The 20,290-nt window shown below is 40.3% G+C and overlaps 1 protein-coding gene across 5 annotated transcripts in view; it reads right to left on the bottom strand.

Annotated features, from left to right (window-relative positions):
* The window catches only part of TENM1 (teneurin transmembrane protein 1), a 324,284-nt gene that overhangs the window by 282,862 nt on the left and 21,132 nt on the right, over positions 1–20,290 (bottom strand). Inside the window, exon 1 of one of the 5 annotated variants that reach the window (XM_039348749.1) lies at positions 13,716–13,828. The exons of the other annotated variants lie outside the window; for them this stretch is intronic. The gene's annotated coding sequence lies outside the window, so the exon portion shown is untranslated. Of the gene's footprint in view, positions 1–13,715; positions 13,829–20,290 lie in introns of those variants that run through there. 5 annotated transcript variants of the gene reach the window in all.

Here is a 20,290-nt window from a genome sequence, read left to right as displayed (position 1 = left end):
CCCACTTTTTAATTGTAAATTATTACTATTATTATAAGTATTTATTGGTTCAATGTTTTATTGGCTTTTAAAGTTTGCAAGCTACTCAGAAGCACCTCTAAGCAAGATGGGCAGCAACCAAGTCTAATAAATAAATAAATAAACTTCATGTGAGGTTCATACAATATGCTTCACTAGGGTCATTTAAAGACCCAGCAGCTGGATTTCACACAACAGGCAAAGTCTAGTTAGTTTTAATCTTACACTTTGAGAATATCCAGCTTACTTAAGATTTTCTGTACTATGCAATATTTGTGCAAATGCAGAAAAGCTGATGGATTAAGACAACATCCCAACTGGTTTATATCACACGGTTAAGCTGATTATTGCAGTAACCATGTTATATAAACCAAGCCAAGAAGTTGTCCATCAGTATATAGGATCATCGCTCCTCTCCATTGTGTAAAACAAATACTGAACATAACTTTTCCACAATTTGCTACTCTAATATAAAATTTGTATATCTGTTCTTTGCTTGTTTCAGAAATCTTCACAATGTAACAAATTTACTTCAGAACCATACTCTTGCATAATATTCCTCAGAGAATATGTACTGGGTATTATTATCATCCAAGATTTAATTAAATTATTTTTAATCTGGCAATTAACTTGCAGTTATACAGCCCTTGTTGATTTGCAATCTTTGCAATAGATATGCTATGAAATCAACAAAAATCACCACAAAGTCCAGTCCTTAGAAGGGCAAAAAGGAACAAAAAGTGGCGTTTTATCTGGCAAAAAAACAACAACTAGAATTCTACTACAAAAAGTACTACATCTGTCAACAGCAGATGGTTTTTTTTTTTAAAAAAGTAGGATATTTTAAAAGCCACCCATAATTCCATTCTACAACTTTTATTCAGATGTTCTCTCCACATTAACAGAGCTGTCAAAGTAGACTTCATTTTATTTGGCAGACAATCCCAGATTGTATTCTATGGGGCATATGCTAACATACTTTCCAACATTTATCAGATGAAACTAACTGTGCTTGTTTTACACAAAGTGACAACATTTGTGTATTTGAGTGGTATTTCCATGGGATGAGAGAACCAGAAACACCCCATCAAAGGATTCTGAAACATTATGATAGTTTTACTTCTCTAATTCTTTTTAATACTGGAATACTGCATCCAGTTTTGGTCACCACGATGTAAAAAAGATGTTGAGACTCTAGAAAGAGTGCAGAGAAGAGCAACAAAGATGATTAGGGGACTGGAGGCTAAAGCATATAAGGAACGGTTGCTGGAATTGTGTATGTCTAGTTTAACGAAGAGAAGGACAAGGGGGGACATGATAGCAGTGTTCCAATATCTCAGGGGTTGCCACAAAGAAGAGGGAGTCAAGCTATTCTCCAAGCGCCTGAAGGCAGGACAAGGAGCAACGGATGGAAACCAATCAAGGAGAGAAGCAACCTAGAACTAAGGAGAAACTTCCTGACAGTCAGAACAATTAATCAGTGGAACAACCTGCCTCTAGAAGCTGAGAATGCTCCAACACTGGAAGTTTTTAAGAAGAGACTGGACAGCCATTTGTCTGAAATGGTATAGGGTTTCCTGCCTGAGCACACTGGCTGAGGAATTCTGGGAGTTGGTCCACAAGTCATAAAAGGGCCAAGTTTGAAGACCCTTGCTTTAGTTCTTCAACATTTTACATATTTTCAACTATTAACTGCTATCAACAATCTTATAAGTGAAGACATTACTATCATATGAATTATTTTAATAACTTTCTCTTGACCAAGTAGTATTTCTACAGATTTAAGAAACCAGAAACATTGTTGAATCTTTTCCATGTTTTAAATGGCTTCTTTGGAATAACAAATCTCTCTCAAATGGTACTAAACAGGATATATCCAACCCTCTAGTTCAGTGGTTCTCAACCTGTGGGTCAGGACCCCATTTGGGGTCGAACGACCATTTCACGGGGGTCGCCAAACAACGCAGTCCGCCATTTTTTCCCCCTTTTCCTTAGCTCTGCTACTCCCTTTTATTCTATTGGCTTTTGAAAGCCAATAGAATAGACTCTCTTGAATAGAGTCTAATTCTATTGGCTTTCAAAAGCCATTAGGAATGGTCCAGGCTGTCTCTGCCCTGCTGAGCCCGCCAAAAGTCCCATTCTGCAAACGGTGCTGCACCGGTTGAGTAGTCCTCGACTTACAACCGGTTGGGGGTCGTGGCATTAAAAAGGTTGAGAACCACTGCTCTAGTTGGTATACATGGATCTGCTGTGAGACTGTACTCTCATGAAGATCACTTTCCATGCATTCTTTGTGCTGGTCCCCAGATAGCCTTTATCCTCCTCTGATACATTTCACCATCCTTCCTTTTGGAAAGACTTCAGTATACTCCAATCCAAGAACAACAGGAGTAACTCTTCTTCTGGCTCATAGATAGTTATGTAAGAGGAGTTAAGGATATCACTTGCTTCCTTTTCGCTGCCAGGTTAGCAAATAACTTCCAGAGGATTGCGAAATCTCTTGCAACTGCTATCACTAGGAGATGATTAATTGTCCAGCGATCTTAATAATTTGTTTTCTTCCTAAACTCATCCATATTTTTTTTTCCTTTTCCTGCTCTTTACTTATTTCTCCTATTTCTTTTAATATGTGCACAGAATGATTCATTGACTGAGTGCCGTTAAGTTGATGATGACTCTTAGCCAAGTATTTGGATAGACACTCCACTTGGCCTTTGAGGTCTCTCAGTGGTGCATTCACCTCTGTCATAATCAAATCCATCCATCTTGCTCTTGGCCCTTCTCTTCTCTTTTTCCTTCAATTCTTTCAAGTACTATGAATTTTTCAAATGATCTGGGTCTCTGCAGATAGGATATGTTCAAAACGTGATAGTCAAAGCTTGGGCTTTAATGCTTTGAACAAAAACTCCAGCCTTGGTGGCACAATGGTTAGAATGCAGTACTGCAGGCTACTTTTTGCTGATTGCCAGCTGCCAGCAGTTTGGCACCGGCTCAAGATTGACTCAACCTTCCATCCTTCCGAAGTTGGTAAAATGAGGACCCAGATTATTGGGGGCAAAATGCTGACTCTGTAAACTCCTTAAAGAGGGCTGTAAAGCGCTGTGAAGCGGTACATAAGTCTAAGTGCTATTGCTATTTGTTCATTTTCCCTGTTTGTCATAGCACCCTTAAAAGTCTTCTCCAACCACAAAGTTAAAAGGTGTCAATACTTATTCAATTCTGTTTCTTCCAAGTCCAACTTCTACTTTCATAGATTGTCACAAGGAAAAGAAAAACACTACTTGAACAATTCTAAGCTTGTCAACCTAAAACTAGGCCAAGAATTCTACTGCACTTTGGATCTAAACAATTATTTTTATTCAACTGTATTTTGAGGTGGGCCACCACCACATGCTCAATTTTATTTCAGAATGGAACACTTGGAGAATAATGAGGAATATGTAAGACTGAACATATTACTTCGTTAAACATATTAGTTTAATGAAGAGAAGGACACGGGGGGACATGATAGCAGTATTCCAATACCTCAGGGGCTGCCATAAAGAAGAGGGAATTAAGCTATTTTCCAAAGCACCTGAAGGCAGGACAAGAAGCAACGGGTGGAAACTAATCAAGGAGAGAAGCAACCTAGAACTAAGGAGAAACTTCCTGACAGTAGAACAATTAACCAGTGGAACAACCTGCCTCCAGAAGCGGTGAATGCTCCAACACTGGAAGTTTTTAAGAAGAGACTGGACAGCCATTTGTCCGAAATGGTGTAGGGTTTCCTGCCCGAGCAGGGGGTTGGACTAGATGATCTCCAAGGTCCCTTCCAACTTTACTACTATTATTATTATTACTGTTTAATTGCTGCTGAAGAAGTGATCCCTAAATTTCTTGAAATTTTTTTGCAAAGCACTTTTGCACAAGGAGAAATTTATTACCGTACCTCTACGGTTTGCCCATCCTGGCCTGGTCAGTTCATCAACTAAGACAGGTAAGAATCCAGAACACATCAATAATCTTTCCATTTCCTTAAGTCACACAAATTAAGGGGCTTACATATGAAACCAGTGAGTAAGGATTTCAATACCTACTGAATTTATCAGTAATTAGTACCTACTGCTTTATCAGTATGTCATCAGAATGGAAATGATTCATGTCTCTCCACTGAGAACGATATTGACAATTTCAACTGCACCTCTTCATTAAAAAAGCTGTCCCAATCCTGTACTTGCCAGATGCGGTAGACTTCAACTCCCAGAATTCCCAGCCATAAGAATATAATCATGCAAGCTTCTGCCGATCATTACATGCCAACAAAATGCAGGAAGTCATCGCATTAATTCCACGGCAATGAAAAAAACTCGCACACTGAAATGCTAGAAGAAAAAACAATATCAATACTTTCTAAACAGTGAATGCAAATCCAAAGAGGATTGTTTGGCTGACACTTAAGTGCAAGAAATATTTTGAGCAGGATAAATGGCAACAGAATGGGGATCTGCAATACCACAAATTTATTATCCTTGGTATCTGTATTTTAGCAAAGAGGGTAATTCAATTTCACAACAGACGGCATTAATCTATTGTTGCAGATCAGAATCACCAGAACTATTATTGTAGATGCAGATCAGAACCACCACCAGCTTCATCACAAAACACTTTCCTAACCTGCAAAGTTTAGCAGCCTAGATTTATTTGGAAATACAAGCAATTCTCGACTTACGACCACAACAGAGCCATTTTTTTCTGTTGCTAAGTGAGACGGTTGTTAAGTGAGTTTTGCTCCACTTTACAACCTTTCTTACCACAGTTGTTAAATGAAGCATTGCAGTTGTTAAGTTAGTAGCATGGTATTGAGTGACTTTGGCTTCTCATTTACTTTGCTTGCCAGAAGATTGCAAAAGGTGATCATATGACCCCGGGACACTGCAACCGTCATAAATATTGCCAACTGTCAACTTGATTATGTGACCACGGGGACGCTGCAACAATTGTATGCGTGAAAAATAGTTCTAAGTGACTTTTTCAGGACTGCGTAACGTCAAACAAATGGTTCTAAATCAAGGGTTACCTGAAGGGGAATCAAAACAGGTTTTTGGACCACCACCAACTCAGATTAGAACTTGAAACTGTAGCTTGCATATATGTGTGTGTGTTTTGTCCCATATTTCCACCATCTTCTCTTATTAACAGTGTGAACAACATTCATCCCACATCAACAACAGTGAACTGTGGTGGAATGTAGTCCAGAATCCCTGGAGGAAAGGTCCCTTTCACAAAAAGCAGAGAAGCTTGGAATCCCTAGTGTGCAGAAAAAGATATTCACAAGGTATATCTAGTAGTTGTGCAGATTGTTGCCTTTGTCTAGCAACATTTCTGCCTACAGGGAACAACATTAAAGAAACTACTCCCTCATTGTGTTGTTCTTGGTTCCTTGGGCCTGACGTGAACCTAGTCCTGATAGAAGAGAATATTTGTAACTCAGGGTTGAACTGAACCAAGTCACAAAATACATATGTGAGCAACGTTACTGGTGAACCTGGCTTAAGATTTAGGAGAAGCTAGAAAAATATCAATGGATTTCTCAAAGCGTACCAAGAATTGTTTCTTAAGTTTCGTGATGTTCTGGGAGAATGAAAGACACAAAAGATGGGAGTAATGATAATAAAGAAGAGAAAGTTAACAGCCCAGCTGCTTTCTCATCTGATGGAAGTAATTTTAATAGAAGGGGCCTCCGCTTCTCTCTTAAGCTCTGATTTAGCTTTTCTTTCTGCTGAGAATATGATTCTTATCTTGGAGTAATTAACATCAATTAATTATCTGAAATAATCACTTGAGTCATTAACATAGATTCACAATGGGAAACATCTACACAAACAAATCAAAGGGTTTTACACCAAGTAGTATCAGAACCAAAAAAATAATTCTAGTTTGCTCACAGACATTAAAATACAGCGTAGAGAATAACTGAAATAAGAGACCACAGTGAAGAATTTAAATAATATTGGTCTTCCTATCCTATCTAAGACAGCATCATTCTCTAAAACAGTGGTGGCGAACCTATGGAACAGGTGCCAGAGGCGCCACTCAGAGCCCTCTCTGTGGGCACGCACGCCATCGTCCCAGTCCTAGGTCTTCAGCTGGGTTTTATAAAAACTTTTCACTTTAGGCCTCTGCCACCTAAAAAAAAAAGCTTCAATCAATCAATCAATTTCAACTTCTCGCGGGGAAAAAAAAAAGATCTCCCAAAGTTGCAATTGATTGAACTTTTTAGTCCCATCCAGTCTGCTGTTACCAATGCAGCCATGCCCACCCAATGGGCCACACCCACCCAATGGGCCACACCCACCCGGCACCCGACGATGCATAAGTGGGTTTTGGGTTGCAGTTTGGGCACTCGGTCTCTAAAAGGTTCGCCATCACTGCTCTAAAAGAAGATAAAGGAATTAACTATAATGATTCGCAAATTTTCTTATACACTATTGTGTGACTTCAAATCAGAGACCATCTGGCAGTAATGGACAACATCTGTGGAATGGTGGCCATGATGTTACAACCAATCTGTACTTTTTTCACAAGCATGCACAAAAGGACTGGGCTTTGGTTGTGAGCACAGACTTGCAATTTTGCAGATTTTGATTTTGCTAATAGTTGCTTCTGCTTTAATGAAGGATGAATGAGACAAACAAGATGCCATAATAATAATCAACAGAAGAGAAGAAAAGGACTGGAGTAGATAACAAAATACAAAGACCTGAAAATAGAAGTAGAATGATTGTAGCAAAAGAAAGCAAAGATAGTATCGATAGTCATAGGCGCCTTGGATACAATCCCAAAACAATCAGAACACCATTTAAGCACTACTGGCATTGACAAAATCACCATCAGTCAATTGCAAAAGGCAGCTTTAGTTGGAACAACTTATGTCCGGCAATAATACCTTCAACACCATCAAATAACACCTGTCTTGGAAAGGACTTGATAGATGAATAAAAATGCCAAATCCAGTCTAAACATCAGACTGATTGTGCAATGAAATCTAATGAGGAGGAGGAGGAGGAGGAGGAGGAGGAGGAGGAGGAGGAGAAGAAGAAGAAGAAGAAGAAGAAGAAGAAGAAGAAGAAGAAGAAGAAGAAGAAGAAGAAGAAGAAGAAGAAGAAGAAGAAGAAGAAGAAGAAGAAGAAGAAGAAGAAGAAGAAGAAGAAGAAGAAGAAGAAGAAGAAATAGTATAATAGTAGTAGTAGTAATCTCCTTACTGAAAGTTATGCATTGCTCCCATTGTCCAACAGGGTAATTAAAGAATTATTCCATCTTAAATCAGTTGACTACTCTAAATGCTTGCAAGAATGAAGAATTTTCTGAGCAGTTTTTACACTTATGCTCATTCAGGTTTTTAAGGATGATGGCAATGCTCCTCTAGCATTGAAGCATATTGTCTTGTCCCCAAATACAGAAGAGGGGGAAACACAATGTCAGATGGAAGCAAAAAGGAAAATAGGCCTGATCAGTCATGAGTGAATTCTTTTCTCCCTCACAAATGCAGAGCTAACTGCTGTAGTACCGAGAATATCATATTGTTGCTGGCTCATTGGGGCAATAATGAGTTCAGATTATTCTAAAGAACTGGATGAGGAACAAGGCCTGATGAATTCTTTGAAGAGTTACTCAGTTCAGAAGGATGTCATTTTTAGATCAGATAGTCTAAAGAGCTCTTTAATAACAATTATGGGCACTTCAGACCCATTAAAAGCAATTATTTCTCAGAGAAGCCCTGGAAAGGTAATGAATAAGACAAATGAAAATCAAAGGATGGATGTGGACCTGAAAAGAGAGACCAAGAACTATCTGATAGATTTTGTGTCTATAAACTCTGCAGGGGAAATCCTTCCTGCTACAACACTTCCAATGGAATCAGGAGGAGGAGGAGGAGGAGGAGGAGGAGGAGGAGGAGGAGGAGGAGGAGGAGGAGGAGGAGGAGGAGGAATATAGAGGAAAATCTTTGGGGGCTATGAAAGGTCTTAGTTTGCCAACAGCGAAGAAGAAAAAGGAGAAACTATGAAGGAGGAGGAGGAGGAGGAGGAGAAGATGATGATGATGAAGAAGAAGAAGAAGGAGGAGGAGGAGGAGGAGGAGGAGGAGGAGAAGGAGGAGGAGGAGGAGGAGGAGAAGAAGAAGAAGAAGAAGAAGAAGAAGAAGAAGAAGAAGAAGAAGAAGAAGAAGAAGAAGAAGAAGAAGAAGAAGAAGAAGAAGGAAGAAGAAGAAGAAGAAGAAGAAGAAGAAGAAGAAGAAGAAGAAGAAGAAGAAGAAGAAGAAGAAGAAGAAGAAGAAGAAGAAGAAGAAGAAGAGGGTTCTCAAAGAAAATGAGCAGTAGCACACCAACAGATGGGTGTAAATAATGGTGGCATGAAAAATAGATATTCATACCTGCATATGTATACACACACAGACTTCCCCCTAGCAAGGATAAAATAATTAGTGGGTGCATCAGAATATCACAAATGAAATTGGGGTACAAGAGGAACAGGGAACTTTCTAAGGCATCAAATGGTGCCACTGTACCCCAAGCTTTTCCTCTGAAATACTCCATCAAAACCAACTGATCTAGAAGCAAGTCTCCCTCAGGTCAGTACTATTTACAAAAATTAACCAGTTAGCTATTTCATATCCTCTTTCTCAGCCCATTTTGCAACTGTGGGCTATGCCAGAGGTCCCCAATCTTTTGGGCACCAGGGACCAGTTGGGGATCCCTGGGCTATGCCATCTCTTATCTGACCATTCCCTAGGGCAGGGGTAGGCAATCTTGGCTCTTTTATGAGCCAGTTGAAGTCCATGAGTCATAAAAGAGCCAAGGTTACCTACCCCTGCCCTAGGGAGCATCTCTCAAGGTCTTTCTCACATATTTAAATATGAATTTGGAGGAATTCTAAATCTTTGCACACCTTAAGGGTAAGTAGCAGAAAATTCTGTGCAGTTTTTTGCAGGACATTTTTTTTTAAGTTAAATCTAAGAATGTTCAAACAAATCCTTCTTCAATGGAATGTCTTTTATCTTTTCCAGACACTAGGCTGGGATGTTTGCATAAACCTGCTTCGGTGTGCACTTGGAGTTAATTGTCCTTGGCACAATGTGTTTTGTATGGCTTTGTTATTTTGTACTCTGATGTTTTTAATCCAGCGTTAAGACATTCTCAGGTACCTGATGAGTGGGAAGCCTTAAAAATCGAAGAAAAAAGGAATAGACAAGTAACTATTCCTTCAAAAGCTCTGAAGCTCCTGGCCATCTTTTCATAGAACGTAAATGTTTTGTTGGTAGCTTTGTTCTTTAGATCTTCCTTAGATCCTTACTCATTTCCAGAATCTCATACAGCTCAGTATGTCAGAAGTACAGGCACAATCAGGTCTAACTTTGGCTGTCATATGATAAAATGCACAATAATCTAAGTAAATGCTATTCAGTTACTTGTAGGAGGAAATGGGAGGGGAGAATAACCTAATTAGGTAAACAGTAAGACTGCAAATGAAAATTAAAACAAGACAGTGTGAGTGATTGTTATGAGAACTGAATGGTCTTTCGGAAAATAAGCTATTCCCTCCTTTCCCCTTTTCAATTCAATACTACACATTTTTAAATGACAGTGAAGTATGCTCATAACTACTACAGGGTTGTCATAATAGTACTGGACTCACTTTCAAGAAATATGCCAGGCACACTAGAAGTTGATTTGTAGTTCGGCAACCCAAATAAACAAATAACAAACCCAAGAGCAGTCAGCTTTGCTTTACAGTGCATGATGGATTCTGTTTGGGGATGCCGAATATTGGAAAGGAGACAAATGGTTCATCTGCCCACTAAGCCATTATTCATTTTTGCACTGCTTGGATTCAGCCAGCTGTAGCTCATTCCACAAACCTTGGTTAAAACTAAGGCTTAGCACAATGCCTAACCAACCAATGGCTTGGATTTTGTTCACTCATTGAGTAGGTGAAAATTCCAACTTGGTCCCTTAGGAGGAAAAAACCATCTCAACTCCATTTGTAGCAAAAAGATTTCTTTTACTACAAGATAAGATATAAGATAAGGTAAGGCAAGGCAAGGCAACCTTTATTGTCATTTTTTTTACTGTGGGCACAACGGCACACATCAAAAATGAAATTTAGTTGCCCGCTCTCCAAGTGAAACACATACATGACACACACCTAAGCATACTGTGTACAACATATGTATAGACCCACACCCCTACATATACATAGCAAATAAATATTAAATACTGTCCATACTATGGTTACAGTAGTACAAAGCCAGAACTAAAATTTGAGAGTGAAAATCCCAAGGTTAACTTCCTCCTTCCACAGGCCACTCCCCTCCTTATTCACCCATTGTCCATTCACATTTAGAGAAGGTATTTGGTAACATCCCTGTCATGATTGGCAGATGGATAGGTGCTGCATTCAATTCCCAGGACCTCGACTTTGAGATGTCTCTGGATGGCACAACTAATGCTTTCGGTTTCCCATGTCTTGCTTGCAGGTCTCCTCCATAACATCCCCGTGAGCTCTCCTCCCCCCGTAATGTATGGCAGACTGGTATCTAAGCAAAGCATAGAAGTGAGAGAAAGATGGCAGCTCTGACGCTTGGAAAGTGCAGTCCAATTCAAACAGGCCTTGCCAATGCCACCATTTTTATTCCTCACAAATTTGAATACATGCCAAAGACGCTACAAGGGTGGAACTAGTAAGTTTTGCCATCCAGGCATATTGAAATGCTTTCCCCAGACTATATACTCTTACTAAAACAGATGATAGTTGGAAACCATCCCCCTGCCCCCCAAAGTGGCTTATACTCCACTACCTCACACAGGCACCAGAAAATGGCTTCCAGTACATCAACCTTTAATTCACTATAAATAGGGCTTCCAAATCATACCCAGCAGTTGCTAGAATTCTTTTGTAACATCATAGCAATAACAATAGCAATAGCACTTAGACTTATATACCACTTTACAGCCCTCTCTAAGGGGTTTACAGAGTCAGCCTCTTGCCCTCAACAATCTGGGACCTCATTTTACTTACTTCAGAAGGATGGAAGGTTGAGTCAGCCTTGAGATGGTGAAGATCAAACCCCTGGCAGTCAGCAGAATTAGCCTGCGATGCTACGTTCTAACCATTGCACAACCACAGCTCTTAAAGTTAACATCATTAACTTTGTTAAACTGTTGTTTTTCTTAACATCTATCTTGCCCAGTTCCAGATGGACTTGTTTTACATTGCACTCCCTTAATTCTTACAGGGAAGTGTCAATGTATGAGGTGATGTGTAGGGTTATTTATCAAGCCAGTTCATCACAGAGCCTTGATACTGGTTGACTTTGCTAATTACTTAGTGCTCTTTCAACTCTGTTTCTTCTTCCAAATCCAGTTTTTCGCTTTCATAGAGTGGTCCTTAACAGAGGCCAAAACTATAAACTAGGGTTGATAATATGCGGCCCTTCAAATATTCTTTATTTACAGCTCCCTGAAACCCCCATACAGCCAGGAGTTATAGCTTAGCAATTTCAGGGCAAGCATGAGTCCTGGTGAAAAGACAGGAAATCTTGCAATAATCTGGTAGAGATCCTTGCCAAAGATCAAAGCAACAGAAAAAGATGGATGTCAAACTATTGATTGGAAGGCATCCAAAACTTGTGTAGGTAGTAGAGCTTGAAATGCTACAGAATATGGAAGTGAATGACTGCTCCATGGCTTTAAAACTCTTGTTTTAAAAAGCAAATCCCAGAGAGTGGGGGGGAAAAGCAGATATTTTGCTCGGTATTACACAATAGCATATGTTGATGGAGGCTTCCAGGTAAGGATGCAATAAATCAGTGGTTCTCAACCTTTCTAATGCCATGACCCCATAATACAGTTCCCCATGTTGTGGTGACCCCCAACCACTTATACATCACCGGGTGCCAGGGGCGTGGCCAAAGAAAAAGGGGGGAAAATGGCGGACAGCCTTGTTTGGCGACCCCCGTAAAATGGTCGTTCGACCCCAAATGGGGTCCCGACCCACAGGTTGAGAACCACTGCAATAAATAATACCATAAGATCATATTTTAGCATAGAGGCAGAATTCTCCTTATCCCATGCCCCCAAACTGAATGCACCAAAGAATGGTGAGAGCACAATGTCTCTCTCTCAGACACACACAAACACACACACACACACACACACATATGAGAAATCTGTGCTTCGGACTCTCATTCATAAAGCAGTACATCTACTGAATATTGAGAAAGATAATCTAATGAAACCAACAGAAATCCAATCAACTGTGAATTTAAATTTTCGTAATGTCTTAGGCAAGGCATTCAAATCTGTTATAAATGATGGCACAAACAAAACAATGGGCTGGTTTTGCTTAATATGTCTTTGGGCAGTATATCTTTCTCCCTCTGTCTTCATTAATTTAGCATCGGGTTTTTCTCCTCTTTATATGTGCATTTGTGTCAAAGAACCATTTTGATTGCAGTCGGTGTCGAAAACAGAGTTAGCCACAAATTAGCTGGTCAAATTCTCTGCAAATTGTGCAACTGGAAAAATGGAGCAAATAGAGTTTTGATCCTAAAATATGATTTCAAGATGGAAACGTAATAGTTTAATGGCCCATCCATCTTAACTTGTCCATTGCACTTATTTGCCTAATGTATTGATCCTTAATGAAGTGTCGTAATACCTAATTATGTATTCTATTCTGAATAGGAGATCATTACAAGGCAATTGTCTATGTGAAAGACCCTCCCTAAGGGCTCCATATCAACTTAAAAAATAAGTATGGAGCTGGTCTGCTCTATAGTAAAGTGCCAGCTGCTAGTATTCTCTTGATTTACAAGAATGCCACTAGCTCCAGAAAGGTCATTCTTAAAAAACAAAAATAGGGGATTGTGTTACACTCCATTACTATTAGGCCTATAGAAGTAAAGATGACATGTGGAGTTACTTCTGAGTTGTTCCTCTATTGTTGCTTGCCTACAGACAGAATTTTGCCAGACTAAAGCAAATATCTGCAATAACTATACATATAGTCTGTGAATTGCTAAGGAGGGTTTGTCGTAGCCCTCTTTCTGCCCACCAAACATTCTAGACTCTGGTAAAGAGCCCTTTCCTCCTGCAATTACGGACCACATTCCTCCACAATTATTTTCATTATAAACGTTGTCACCTGCCCAGAAATCCAATCAAAAATAAAGGGAGCTTTATTTGGGCTTTGCTTAATTGTCCAAGTCTACCAGGACTGCCATTTTGCAAAGTAAGTACTCATGGACTCCCAAAGAATGACTGCTCCAATTTTATAGATAAAAGATGAACAAAAACAATGCACTATTCTGAAGAAAGAAGTCTGTGAAGCTGGGGAAAAAATGGGACAAAAGAGCACACCATTAGAAGATCTGAAAGACCAAACTGAGGGAAGATTATCCTGATCAAAGGTGGCTAAAAATTGACACCGGCTTGATGGCACATAACGAATCATTTGGAAAGCATGAGACTGGGCTTTGACAACAGCAAATTGTAACAATCACTTCTCACTAACGTGTCTCTACCATACGCTGTAAAGCAGCAACTATGAAATGAACTCTGTAGAAGAAATACTTACATTTCTTCAGGATCTTCCTTTTGAGTTGACATGCAAGACACAAATCTTTAAACATTTTGTAAAATCCACACTTAGCTAGCCTACCTGTCAGTATTTTACGCATTCTCTTCATTATTTCTCAGACTACCAATGTCTCATTTGGACATTAAGTAATAGCGAGAAAGAATTGGAAATGGCTTTAGGGAAATGGCCTCTCTCTTTTCCTCTCTCTGTTTTTCCAATGCAAGTTGATAGTTAACAGGAGCTGCTACAGTTTGGGCTTCCCATTAATTCATGAACAATGTATTTATGTCCAACTGAAGAATAGGCTCTGGGGATAATGATTAACTGACCACCTCCAGCACCGATCTGCAGAGAAGCTGTTACTGCACTTTCAGGCTTCAGCTCTTCACAAAAGAGAGAAGGGGAAAAATTGAAATCACCTTTAAATGGAGGTCACATTTTTATGGAAAGGACCTTTATAAATTTGGATAGAGCAAGCTGCTCACTTAGAAGCAATCTTGATTCGTACTCCCCACAGCTTAAGCTGGGCTCTCGGAATTATGTGCAGCCTTGCAAAGGGATTTTAATTCTTCCATTCATCCAGGTTGAAACCACAAGAATCCCAAGCTTGAAAGAGTTAAGGTTACAAGGCATTTCTTTCCAAGAGATTTGGCATTTCTATGGAATTTATCTAAAAATTAACTGGGCCCGGCTACCAATGAAATATTACTAAAGGCGCAATATTGCAATTTTTTTTCTTTAAATGAGTACAGTGTTCTGTAAGCAGTCCTCAATTTATGACAATTGGGATGAGAATTTTGGTTGCTAAACTAGGCAGGTGTGAGGTGAGATGCACTTCATTTTATAACCAATTTTTTTTGCCATGGTTAAGTGAATCACGGCAGTTGTTAAGTGAACACACAGTCATTAAGTGAATCCAGCTCTCCTCATGGACTTTGCTCGTCAATGGAAAGCCGGCTTGGACTTGGAAAGACTTTAGGATACTGCAACCATCATAAATACATGCAAGTTTCCAAACACCGAAATTTTGATCATGTGACCGTGGGGATGCTGCAGTGATGAGATTCAGCTGGTTCGCACCGGTTCAGTAGAACCGGTAGCTAAATGTTGCTGAGATCAGAGAACCGAGTGAATGCACACTGTTTCTGGAAGTCTGTTCAATGCCTGGGAGGCCTGGAGGAGGGCCTAGAATGGCCCACTGGAAGTGCAGGGATGCCACTTCCGGAAGTCTGTTCTAGTCCTCAGACGCCCAGGCCTGCATCCACACAGAGAACTAGTTGTTCAGGGATTTGAATCCCACCACTGGGATGCTGCAATGGTCATAAGTGTGAAGAATGGTCATAAGTCACTTTTTTCATTGCTGCTGTAACTTCAAATGATTATTAAATAAATGTTTAATAAGCTTACATTAATAAATGTAAGCTAAAGACTATCTGTATAGCCATATTCAGAGTAAGAACGTGTCACCTACCTTAAACAACAATCCATTATTAGTCACCCAGCTTTTTAGTGTCAAGAAACAAGACGTGAAGATCTTCCAAGGCAAAATGTGTGTGCCATGTATGTGCCCTGTGAACCACCGATTCTCTTCCATGGAGGATGAGAAGAGAAAGGTGATCACGGTCTCAAATACTTAGTCCGGAAACTGCTCTGTCTCCTAAGCAAGAAGACCATAGGAATTCTGATTGAAACACTAAAACTATCCAGGTCTAGCTGGTGAAATTATAATGAAATACACGGAGTTCTTCAATTGCAATTTGTTCAAATCTGGACTAGCTAACAGTGCAAGGAATGTGTTTTGCACAGCTGGACTATTAGCTAATGGGAAATAAATGCTTAGCTGTAGCTTCCTCAGACAAGAAGAACTGATCTCTGGTATCACAAACACACTGCAGAAATCTTGCTTATAAACCCAAGAACTGGCTCACATTCATCTCAACTTCCACACAAAAAGAGCCTGCTTGTGATCTCAGAACCATCACTCAACTAAGATCAAGCATATTAGCTAGCAAAATAAACCAGAGCCTTTTATTGTACCGGGAAGAAGTTGAATTTCATAAGTTACTGCTATACTGCTGTTTATAGGCACATTCACACAACCAAGAATGAGTAAACCTAGGCCACTCATAGCACCTGCCTTGTGTTACTCCAGCCCTCAGCTCCTGCCCTGTCAAACAGCATCCACCCCAGATATTCTTTCCCCGATAATGTTCAAGAAACCTCTGAAATTCTGGCTGTTCCCCCAAGCTTTAAGTAAGGTGGGTATCAAGCATTTCTATAGTTCTATTTCTCTGAAGCAATTTTTTTTTTCCTGGGCATGCACAATTTCTATTTTTCATTGTTTCATTATCTTTTAACGCCGTAAGCTGCCCAGAGACTTAGGTGCTCTCTAAATCCAATAAATAAATAACTCTGCAGATGGTTAGGTTGGGATGTAGAAGCATTTCAACTTTGGCTTCGTGCTTTAAAAGTAGGCGATGAAAAAGATGCTGGTGTTTCAGCTTTCATCCACCCATCCCAGAAAAGCATTTTGTTTTCTATTCAGATCACAGAGTTCACTGCTGATATCCTTTGAAAGACGGTGAGAAGTTGCCTCCTTCATTTTTTTGTTCCAACATCAATTCGAACTTTCGCTTTTGGGGTATCTAGAGAAAATGTAATGGTATGTGGGAATGACCTCGGGAGCTGAAGGAAGGGGAAGAGGCTGCTTGGGAAATGATCAGCTAAGAGAGGGAAGAATCCACAGCTGTGTAATGGACAGAGAAAGAAACTCAGAAAGAGCCTCCCTAAAGTCTCAGGCTGTAAAGAGATGGTGGGAGATTTGTACTTGAGACCTGCAAGGGTTCTGTTAATGTAGCTTTACAATAAAGTAGAATTTGCTCATAGCAATAGCACTTAGACTTTTACACCTTCATAATGCTTTACAGTCCTCTCTAAGTGGTTTACAGAGTCAGCCTCTTGCCCCCACCAATCTGGATCCTCATTTTACTGACCTCAGAAGGATGGAAGGCTGACTCAACCACAAGCCCATCAGGATCAAACTCCAGACTGTGGGCAGAATTTGCCTGCAATACTGCACCTTAACCACTGCACTACCAGGGCTCCTGATAGCAATAGCACTTAGGCTTATATACTGCTTCACTGTGCTTTACAGCCTCTCTACAGAGTCAGCCTCTTGCCCCCAACAATCTGGGTCCTCATTTTACTGACCTTGGAATGATGGAAGGCTGAGTCAACCTTAAGCTGGTCAGGATCAAATGCCTGGCAGTGGGCAGAGTCAGCCTGCAATACTGCATTATAACCACTGTGCCACAGGTCTCTTATTCTGTTTGTGTTTTCTCTCTGGTCTACTGGGAAAGCTGGCAAGAAATTGGATAGCAAGCAAAGAGCACCACGTCTACCAAGAGGAAGCTGAGAAAGATGCATTTCCAAGGGACTTATCCAACAGTCAACAGAGCATCCTACTAGTTTTTCCATTCTGAGCCCTGGAGGCACTATGGTTAGAATGCAACACTGCAGGCTAACTCTGCCCACAGCCTGGAGTTTGAACCTGATGGGGCTTGAGGTTGACTCAGGCTTCCATCCTTCTGAGGTCAGTAAAATGAGGACCCAGATGGTTGTGGGCAACATGCTGACATTGTAAACCACTCAGAGAGTGATGTAAGGTGCTATGGAGTGGGATATAAGTCTAAGTGCTATTCTCAACCATTGGGCATGTTGAAAGCGCATTAACGGAATAGCAGAGTTAGAAGGGACCTTTAAGGTCTCCTGTTCAAGCAGGAAATCCTATACCATGCACACTTTCACTGATGGCTGATTTACGGATTCACCCCACACAGCCTGTATAGAGCCTTTAGCATATTTTCTTTCTAAAACTGCCTGAGTTTTATGTAGGATTGGGGAACGTTCTTGAAAATCAAGATTTAGATTTGGGAGTCCCCTTCATTTGCAGTATGCTAGCCTCCTGTTCATTTGTTCTTCAGTGAAAGATGAGATTGCAAGATTGTTTACACGGATGCATTCACACATACGCTCAGGATCTGAGCATTTCATGCTTTCAGGAGCCAAATACAATGTAAAAAGTGACTTGTTGCCCTAAGGGGAAAAAAGTGTGGAGGAATATCACAGCAGGGATAAGTCCTTTTTAAACCTTCTGCCTAATTAAGATCATGCACATTGACCTCCTGCTGTTTTCTATAATTGGGGCAGACTATTGTCTATGTTCAGGCCATTCACGCGAACTCATCCCTGTTTACATTTCTTACATGTCTGCGTTCTGTTCCTTAAAGATTAATGATTTACTCTGTAATCCAGGATGAAAAGAAACCAGCACTTCAGCATTGTAAAAAAAAATGGTAATGCAATACTGTTGTAAAATTGGAATACAATAAACCAAGGTTTCAAGCCAAGAGGAAAAGAAAGATGTTCAGCACGTTGCCTCTTTGCCTCTGGGGAAGAAAAATTGTCCCCGGGCATCAGCTGTTTCCCCAAAATGGGTATCGCTCAGAAAGAGAGCTCAATTCAATTCAGTGAGAAAAAAAGTGTAAGCTGGTGGTTTCCAAGAAATCTTTTTTTTTTTGTCTCCTTTTACTCAGCTTTAATTATTTCTCCCAGTGAAGGGCAGGAAATGCCACACACATCTTTAAAGATTGAGAGATAGGAACGCCCAGAACTGAGCAAGACAAGGAGGAAAGAGAAAAGTTAAGGGGGGGGGGGGAAGAAAGGTCAAATGCAATTTCAAAGAAAAGAAGGTTTCAGCAGTGGCATCGTGAATATTCTGCCACTGACTGTCAAAAGGGTGAGAACTAGCAGACTGAAATTGGCCCATTTTTTTTATATATATTCAATGCTCGCTTAAGGTTTTGCCCCATATTCGACAGATAAATGATGTTCTCTGCCAGTCACGGAGCCCTCATATACAGCTGACCCTCATTATCCACAATTCTGTGCAGAGCCAATTGATAGAGCCCAGACCTAAGGACACACATGAGGTTTTCTGCAGTTTCGGCCTTTTTTTGGGAGGGGGGATTACTTTTGTGAATGCCTAAAGTCTGTTCTTCAACATACGTTTTTTTCTCCTTTCAATGCTAGTGCTGTTCACGAGGCATTTCATGGTGGCCTCTCAACCACACCGCTGGACCCTGATGCTGCCCACAGACCCCTGGCCTTGGTCTGAACACAGCAATAGTTTTCAGTAGTGCTCAAGAAGCCCTTCCATCAAGGCTTTGAAAGAGCCGTGTGGAACAGTGAAACCAACACAACCGAACTAACAGGAAGATGATTTGCTTCATCACCAACCCAGTGAGCTGCTCCAAAGAAAGAAGAGGAAGTCAACTACCATAAAGAAGCCACAGGAATGTTGAGGCTCTAAAAAGAGTACAGAGAAGAGCAACAAAGATGATTAGAGGCCTTGGGGCTAAAACATATGAAGAATTGCAAGAATTGCAATTGTCTATTTTAATGAAAAGAAGGACTATAATAATAATAATAATAAAGTTGGAAGGGACCTTTTGCACATCTAAGAGGAACCCAGTGTGGGAGAGTGTAGGAACCATGGCTTAGATCTGAGATATTATAGGAAGACAGGCATGAAACTAAATGCACCTTTTTAGGGATGTGCTATTGTGATTAAACACACACACACCTAAGATGTGCATGAAAAAGAGGAAATATATCTAAGGCCATAGTTTATTTCACATCCCCAGCATATTGCTTTGAAAGATAAGCCTTTCCAAATGATATAAGCCCCGAAAGCATACTTTGCATTATATGGTTTGAAATAAACCTTTTTTGGGGGGGGGGGAAGGAGTCATTTATGGTAATCTTTCAGCCACTTTACAGCTTTGCCGCAGAAAGGGTCACATCAACTTAGAGCATGCAATTTTTCACAGCCAGCACTTCAAAAAGCTCAACAGGAAGGAAGAAGTGTACTTCAGCACAACCTCCACGAGTCCTGCAGTCTCCCAAATTCCATTCTGTAAGTCAGTTGTTGTGAAAGGCAAAGAAAAGAACTCGAACAAAAGGTCATTAGAAAAAGCTTTTCCCACCGACACAAAAAGCAATTATTATGTCTTATCGTCATCTTCAAAGTTGGTGAGCGCTGTAAAGCAATTATTATTTTTTTTCCAAGTTAAACATACAGAATTATTGTCAGAAGAGTAGTACACTTTCTAATATTTCAGAAATGGGAATTAGGAAGGGATTAGGATAGGATTAGGATAGGATTTTGGCAGTGCCCTGCATCTGGCATCTCCATGCACTCAGCAGAGGACAAAACATTTTCATTTAGGCCAGGGGTCTTCAAACATGGCCCTTTTATGAGTGGACTTCAACTCCCAGAATTCCTCAGCCAGGCACATTGGCTGAGGAATTCTGGGAGTTGAAGTCCCCACATGTCAAAATTGCCAAGGTTTAGAAACATTGCTTTATTCAGTGGAACTCTGCATAACTCAATGGAAAGGTCCATGTTTTGCAAGAAGAAGGATCCAAATCTCATTGATTGCATTTCCAATTAAAACCTTCAGATAAATGTTGATAGCTGAGATACCCTGAAGTAATCTGGTGTCCTACAGATCTTTTGGATTATAGGTTCCATAACACAAATCAACTTTGGCAACAATGGCCAAGAAATATGACAAAACATCTGGAAAGCGAGA

Source organism: Crotalus tigris, unplaced genomic scaffold, assembly GCF_016545835.1.
Source record: "Crotalus tigris isolate CLP2741 ecotype Arizona unplaced genomic scaffold, ASM1654583v1 scf7180000018172.2679963, whole genome shotgun sequence".
NCBI classification, from domain to species: domain Eukaryota; kingdom Metazoa; phylum Chordata; class Lepidosauria; order Squamata; family Viperidae; genus Crotalus; species Crotalus tigris.
Note: the sequence above shows the minus strand (reverse complement) of the source record. Positions and strands in the feature narration are given on the sequence as shown.